Here is a 6228-nt window from a genome sequence, read left to right on the forward strand (position 1 = left end):
AAAGTTATACCATTTAAAAGGGCTGAAGAGTGCTCAGTGCAGCGGGTGGGCGGAGGTGCAACGTGACACTCTGGCCACCTATGGCCATAAAAAGAACACTGCTACAAGTGCGCATTGTGCCAGCAAGGGCCCTCGGACCTGAAACAGTGGACAGTTATCGCTTCTCGGCCTTTTGGCTAAGATCAAGTGTAGTATCTGTTCTTATCAGTTTAATATGTCCTCTATACGAGGACTACATATTAAATGGATTTTTAAGAATAGGAGTTGAAAAAGAAGCTTGCTCCGTTCACTCCAAGCATCGACCCAGTACTGCAGTGCCGCTGGGAACGGTGCGCTCTTCTCTGCTCTTGTGAAAAAGCAAACAGCGATGCAGGATGGAAGTTTCAGGGAGCCCAAGATGAAACTTTCTTTTAATCTGCTGAGAAAAGAGAGTGAATGCGAAGTAGACTTTAACACAGCTCTGGGAGCGAGCTGAGTGTGGGCTAACCGGGAGAATTGCTTGAAAGAAACGCGACACCGAATGAGTGGTCAGAACAAAGCCTCAATACGGTGTTCCCGTGGTGTTTGTGGCTGCCTTGTCTTTTGCACAGAGTAAAAGACAAGGCAGCCATCGAATAGGGCCCGATTGTTCCTACTTGGTCAGCCGAGGAACAAGGGGGGGGGAGCAAGCGTCTCAACCAAGCAAATCTCACCAAGTAGGAACAATCGGGCCCTATTTGATGGCTGCAACACCTGAAAGAGATATTGATGCGAGACCCGATCAAAAGCTTTTTCAAAGTCTAAATTTAAGATGACAAGCCGGGTGTTTCTGTCTCTAGCGTAATCAATGATGTCTCGAATCAGTACGAGGCTGTCGGTGAGTTGTCTCTCTGAGATGACACAAGCCTGGTCTGGGTGAATTACCTCCTCTAAAACAGAGGACATCCGTGTCGTTAAAACCTTGCTAAAAAGTTTACAGTCAAAGTTTAAAAGTGTGATGGGCCTCCAATTCTTTAGGTCAGTCTTATCATTTTTATCAGAAGTGAAGAAATAAATGAATGCCTATCAACAAATGTGGGATCTAAACTCTAGTGCTTCCTCTAAAATAATTTCCTTTCTCAATTTAGAAATGTGTGTGTGTAAGTCACAACACCCGTGACACCAAAACGGCTTTCTTTTCTCTACACTCTGCACTATGAGCACACACACCAAATCAGAAAGGCTTTTTTCTCTCTTTTCTACATTATGGACTGTGGGGACACAAAACCGCTCTCTCTTTTTTTTTTTATCGTGTGCCAGGGCGTTGTCTCACGTATTAGATTGTGCTTAAGATACGAATGGGTTTATCAGTCACATCAGAATCCATACATACTGATCCTCCCGTAATAAAATGGTCGGATCTTATCAAACACACTTTGTTTCTTGTGACAATCAAGTCAGCGAAACAGCCTATACACGTCAAGACACTGAATCAAGTTTGCCACAAGAACTCATAAGTTTGGCAGTATTGCTCTGCCGTCAGCAATCATAAACCCATTTTATTTTCGTGAGACATGTGCAGGCACCTGTTCATCTACTGTTCTATCACTATGAATTAGTTTATCTATTATCAATAAGGATACTTCTACAACTACTATCAAAGTATGTCCAGACTTCTTATGTTGTCAGTTGTTATATATATGAATAAGTGGGTAGCTACTGACAAGCATTAAGCATGTCACACAGCCCAAACATATAACATTTCAGGACACACCACACAGTTAACAACCACAGTGAAGTGTCAAAGCCCAAACATGTAACATTCAACAGGACACTTACACAACACATTCAAATCAAACAGTCAGACAACATACAAGAACATATACCCCAGCCGGCATTGCTCCCTGCCTATTTTCCTACAGCTCACTATGTGTGCGCACACCTTTATTCACAAACTCTTCAACTTATACTCTTTTACCAAAGCTGCTACAGCTCGATTGGCCGAATACCCTTAGATCCTATTTCGGTGAATTTGACATCTGCCTTACATGTAACAGATTAGCGGTTTAGCAGTTTTAATTTAGTTCGAGTGAAGGAATTCATTTTATCGCAAAATCCGAAATTGTGAAGAACTCATGAAAGTAAGCTTATTCTCGGATTCCTGAAACTTTAGATTTGCTCTTTCTTTTACTGCAAAGTACAACGTTGTTTTTTTTTTTATTAAATCTTTCTAGACATGGTAAATATGAAGGACAAAGCAGTTTTAACATAGTTTGAGTGAAGGAATTCATTTTACAGATAAAATCCCAAGAGTCTGCTGAGAAAAGAGAGTGAATGCGAAGTAGGCTTTAACACGGCTCTGGGAGCGAGCCGAGTGTGGGCTAACCGGGAGAATTGCTTGAAAGAAACGCGACACCGAATGAGCGGTCAGAACAAAGCCTCAATACGGTGTTCCCGTGGTGTTTTTGTTGCTGCCTTGTCGATTGCACAGGGGCAAGCGTTTCAACCAAGCAACGTTCACCATGGGGAAGGTGGCTATGGCAACTAGCCTGATGCCCTGCTCCCGCAGTGACGGATAATCGTACTCTGGTTTCTCTTCATAACATACAAGTCTTTCGCCTTTTACTAAAGACTTTCGTGGAGAGCAGCACTAATGAGTTGTTTCTATTTTTGGCAGGCTTTACCTTTGCGGGTGAAGCCCTTTCTGTCTGTGCAAAATAAATTTTGTTACTGTGCAGAGTTACTTCTCTGAGTAGAGTCGCCTTACTTGTTGCGATTGTGCCGATGTTCGAAGCTGGAGTGCAAAGTTGTTGCTTGAATGGTGCTTGCTGGAGCATGCGGGAGTGCAAAGTTATACCATTTAAAAGGGCTGAAGAGTGCTCAGTGCAGCGGGTGGGCGGAGGTGCAACGTGACACTCTGGCCACCTATGGCCATAAAAAGAACACTGCTACAAGTGCGCATTGTGCCAGCAAGGGCCCTCGGACCTGAAACAGTGGACAGTTATCGCTTCTCGGCCTTTTGGCTAAGATCAAGTGTAGTATCTGTTCTTATCAGTTTAATATGTCCTCTATACGAGGACTACATATTAAATGGATTTTTAAGAATAGGAGTTGAAAAAGAAGCTTGCTCCGTTCACTCCAAGCATCGACCCAGTACTGCCGTGCCGCTGGGAACGGTGCGCTCTTCTCTGCTCTTGTGAAAAAGCAAACAGCGATGCAGGATGGAAGTTTCAGGGAGCCCAAGATGAAACTTTCTTTTAATCTGCTGAGAAAAGAGAGTGAATGCGAAGTAGACTTTAACACAGCTCTGGGAGCGAGCTGAGTGTGGGCTAACCGGGAGAATTGCTTGAAAGAAACGCGACACCGAATGAGTGGTCAGAACAAAGCCTCAATACGGTGTTCCCGTGGTGTTTGTGGCTGCCTTGTCTTTTGCACAGAGTAAAAGACAAGGCAGCCATCGAATAGGGCCCGATTGTTCCTACTTGGTCAGCCGAGGAGCAAGGGGGGGGGAGCAAGCGTCTCAACCAAGCAAATCTCACCAAGTAGGAACAATCGGGCCCTATTCGATGGCTGCAACACCTGAAAGAGATATTGATGCGAGACCCGATCAAAAGCTTTTTCAAAGTCTAAATTTAAGATGACAAGCCGGGTGTTTCTGTCTCTAGCGTAATCAATGATGTCTCGAATCAGTACGAGGCTGTCGGTGAGTTGTCTCTCTGAGATGACACAAGCCTGGTCTGGGTGAATTACCTCCTCTAAAACAGAGGACATCCGTGTCGTTAAAACCTTGCTAAAAAGTTTACAGTCAAAGTTTAAAAGTGTGATGGGCCTCCAATTCTTTAGGTCAGTCTTATCATTTTTATCAGAAGTGAAGAAATAAATGAATGCCTATCAACAAATGTGGGATCTAAACTCTAGTGCTTCCTCTAAAATAATTTCCTTTCTCAATTTAGAAATGTGTGTGTGTAAGTCACAACACCCGTGACACCAAAACGGCTTTCTTTTCTCTACACTCTGCACTATGAGCACACACACCAAATCAGAAAGGCTTTTTTCTCTCTTTTCTACATTATGGACTGTGGGGACACAAAACCGCTCTCTCTTTTTTTTTTTATCGTGTGCCAGGGCGTTGTCTCACGTATTAGATTGTGCTTAAGATACGAATGGGTTTATCAGTCACATCAGAATCCATACATACTGATCATCCCGTAATAAAATGGTCGGATCTTATCAAACACACTTTGTTTCTTGTGACAATCAAGTCAGCGAAACAGCGTATACACGTCAAGACACTGAATCAAGTTTGCCAAAAGAACTCATAAGTTTGGCAGTATTGCTCTGCCGTCAGCAATCATACATCCATTTTATTTTCGTGAGACATGTGCAGGCACCTGTTCATCTACTGTTCTATCACTATGAATTAGTTTATCTATTATCAATAAGGATACTTCTACAACTACTCTATCAAAGTATGTCCGGACTTCTTACGTAGTCAGTTGCTATATATGAATAAGTGGGTAGCTACTGACAAGCATTAAGCATGTCACACAGCCCAAACATATAACATTTCAGGACACACCACACAGTTAACAACCACAGTGAAGCGTGTCAAAGCCCAAACATGTAACATTCAACAGGACACTTACACAACTCCCGGTAATATAATTGAAACAACTCATTAGTGCTGCTCTCCACGGAAGTCTTTAGTAAAAGGCGAAAGACTTGTATGTTATGAAGAGAAACCAGAGTACGATTATCTGTCACTGCGGGAGCAGGGCATCAGGCTAGTTGGTATAGCCACCTTCCCCATGGTGAGCTTTGCTTGGTTGAGACGCTTGCCCCCCCCCCTTGCTCCTCGGCTGACCAAGTAGGAACAATCGGGCCCTATTCGATGGCTGCCTTTTCTTTTACTCTATGCAAAAGACAAGGCAGCAACAAAAACACCACGAGAATCCCGTATTGAGGCTTTGTTCTGACCGCTCATTCGGTGTCGCGTTTCTTTCAAGCAATTCTCCCGGTTAGCCGACACTCGGCCCGCTCCCATAGCCGTGTTAAAGTCTACTTCGCATTCACTCTCTTTTCTCTGCAGACTCTTGGGATTTTATCTATAAAATGAATTCCTTCACTCAAACTATGTCAAAACTGCTTTGTCGTTCATATTTACCATGTCTAGAAAGATTTAAACAAAAAAAACAACGTTGTACTTTGCAGTAAAAGAAAGAGCAAATCTAAAGTTTCAGGAATCCGAGAATAAGCTTACTTTCATGAGTGCTTCACGATTTCGGATTTTGCTATAAAATGAATTCCTTCACTCAAACTAAATTAAAACTGCTAAACCGCTAATCTGTTACATGTAAGGCAGATGTCAAATTCACCGAACTAGGATCTAAGGGTATTCGGCCAATCGAGCTGTATCAGCTTCGGTAAAAGAGTATAAGTTGAAGAGTTTGTGAATAAAGGTGTGCGCACACATAGTGAGCTGTAGGAAAATAGGCAGGGAGCAATGCCGGCTGGGGTATATGTTCTTGTATGTTGTCTGACTGTTTGATTTGAATGTGTTGTGTAAGTGTCCTGTTGAATGTTTGGGCTTTGACACTTCACTGTGGTTGTTAACTGTGTGGTGTGTCCTGAAATGTTATATGTTTGGGCTGTGTGACATGCTTAATGCTTGTCAGTAGCTATCCACTTATTCATATATAGCAACTGACAACATAAGAAGTCTGGACATACTTTGATAGTAGTTGTAGAAGTATCCTTATTGATAATAGATAAACTAATTCATAGTGATAGAACAGTAGATGAACAGGTGCCTGCACGTCTCACGAAAATAAAATGGGTGTATGATTGCTGACGGCAGAGCAATACTGCCAAACTTATGAGTTCTTGTGGCAAACTTGATTCAGTGTCTTGACGTGTATACGCTGTTTCGCTGACTTGATTGTCACAAGAAGCAAAGTGTGTTTGATAAGATCCGACCATTTTATTACGGGAGGATCAGTATGTATGGATTCTGATGTGACTGATAAACCCATTCGTATCTTAAGCATAATCTAATACGTGAGACAACGCCCTGGCACACAATCAAAAAAAAAAAGAGAGAGCGGTTTTGTGTCCCCACAGTCCATAATGTAGAAAAGAGAGAAAAAAGCCTTTCTGATTTGGTGTGTGTGCTCATAGTGCAGAGTGTAGAGAAAAGAGAGAAAAGAAAGCCGTTTTGGTGTCACGGGTGTTGTGACTTACACACACACATTTCTGAATTGAGAAAAGAAA

The 6228-nt window shown here is 42.6% G+C and overlaps 4 non-coding genes across 4 annotated transcripts; 3 read left to right on the forward strand and 1 right to left on the reverse strand.

Annotated features, from left to right (window-relative positions):
* The first annotated feature begins 156 nt into the window (after positions 1 to 156).
* On the forward strand, positions 157 to 340 carry LOC140310856 (U2 spliceosomal RNA). Its single transcript, XR_011916886.1, has one exon. It is a non-coding gene; the product is annotated as a U2 spliceosomal RNA (small nuclear RNA).
* A 2199-nt stretch (positions 341 to 2539) lies between these two features.
* Positions 2540 to 2653, forward strand: LOC140310721 (U5 spliceosomal RNA). The gene has a single exon (XR_011916765.1). It is a non-coding gene; the product is annotated as a U5 spliceosomal RNA (small nuclear RNA).
* A 308-nt stretch (positions 2654 to 2961) lies between these two features.
* Positions 2962 to 3145, forward strand: LOC140310379 (U2 spliceosomal RNA). Its single transcript, XR_011916456.1, has one exon. It is a non-coding gene; the product is annotated as a U2 spliceosomal RNA (small nuclear RNA).
* Positions 3146 to 4593: 1448 nt separating this feature from the next.
* LOC140310794 (U5 spliceosomal RNA) lies at positions 4594 to 4709 on the reverse strand. Its single transcript, XR_011916831.1, has one exon. It is a non-coding gene; the product is annotated as a U5 spliceosomal RNA (small nuclear RNA).
* Positions 4710 to 6228: the final 1519 nt, after the last annotated feature.

This window comes from Leuresthes tenuis, unplaced genomic scaffold (assembly GCF_036924035.1).
Source record: "Leuresthes tenuis unplaced genomic scaffold, fLeuTen1.0.hap1 SCAF_6, whole genome shotgun sequence".
In the NCBI taxonomy this organism is placed as follows: Eukaryota; Metazoa; Chordata; class Actinopteri; order Atheriniformes; family Atherinopsidae; genus Leuresthes; species Leuresthes tenuis.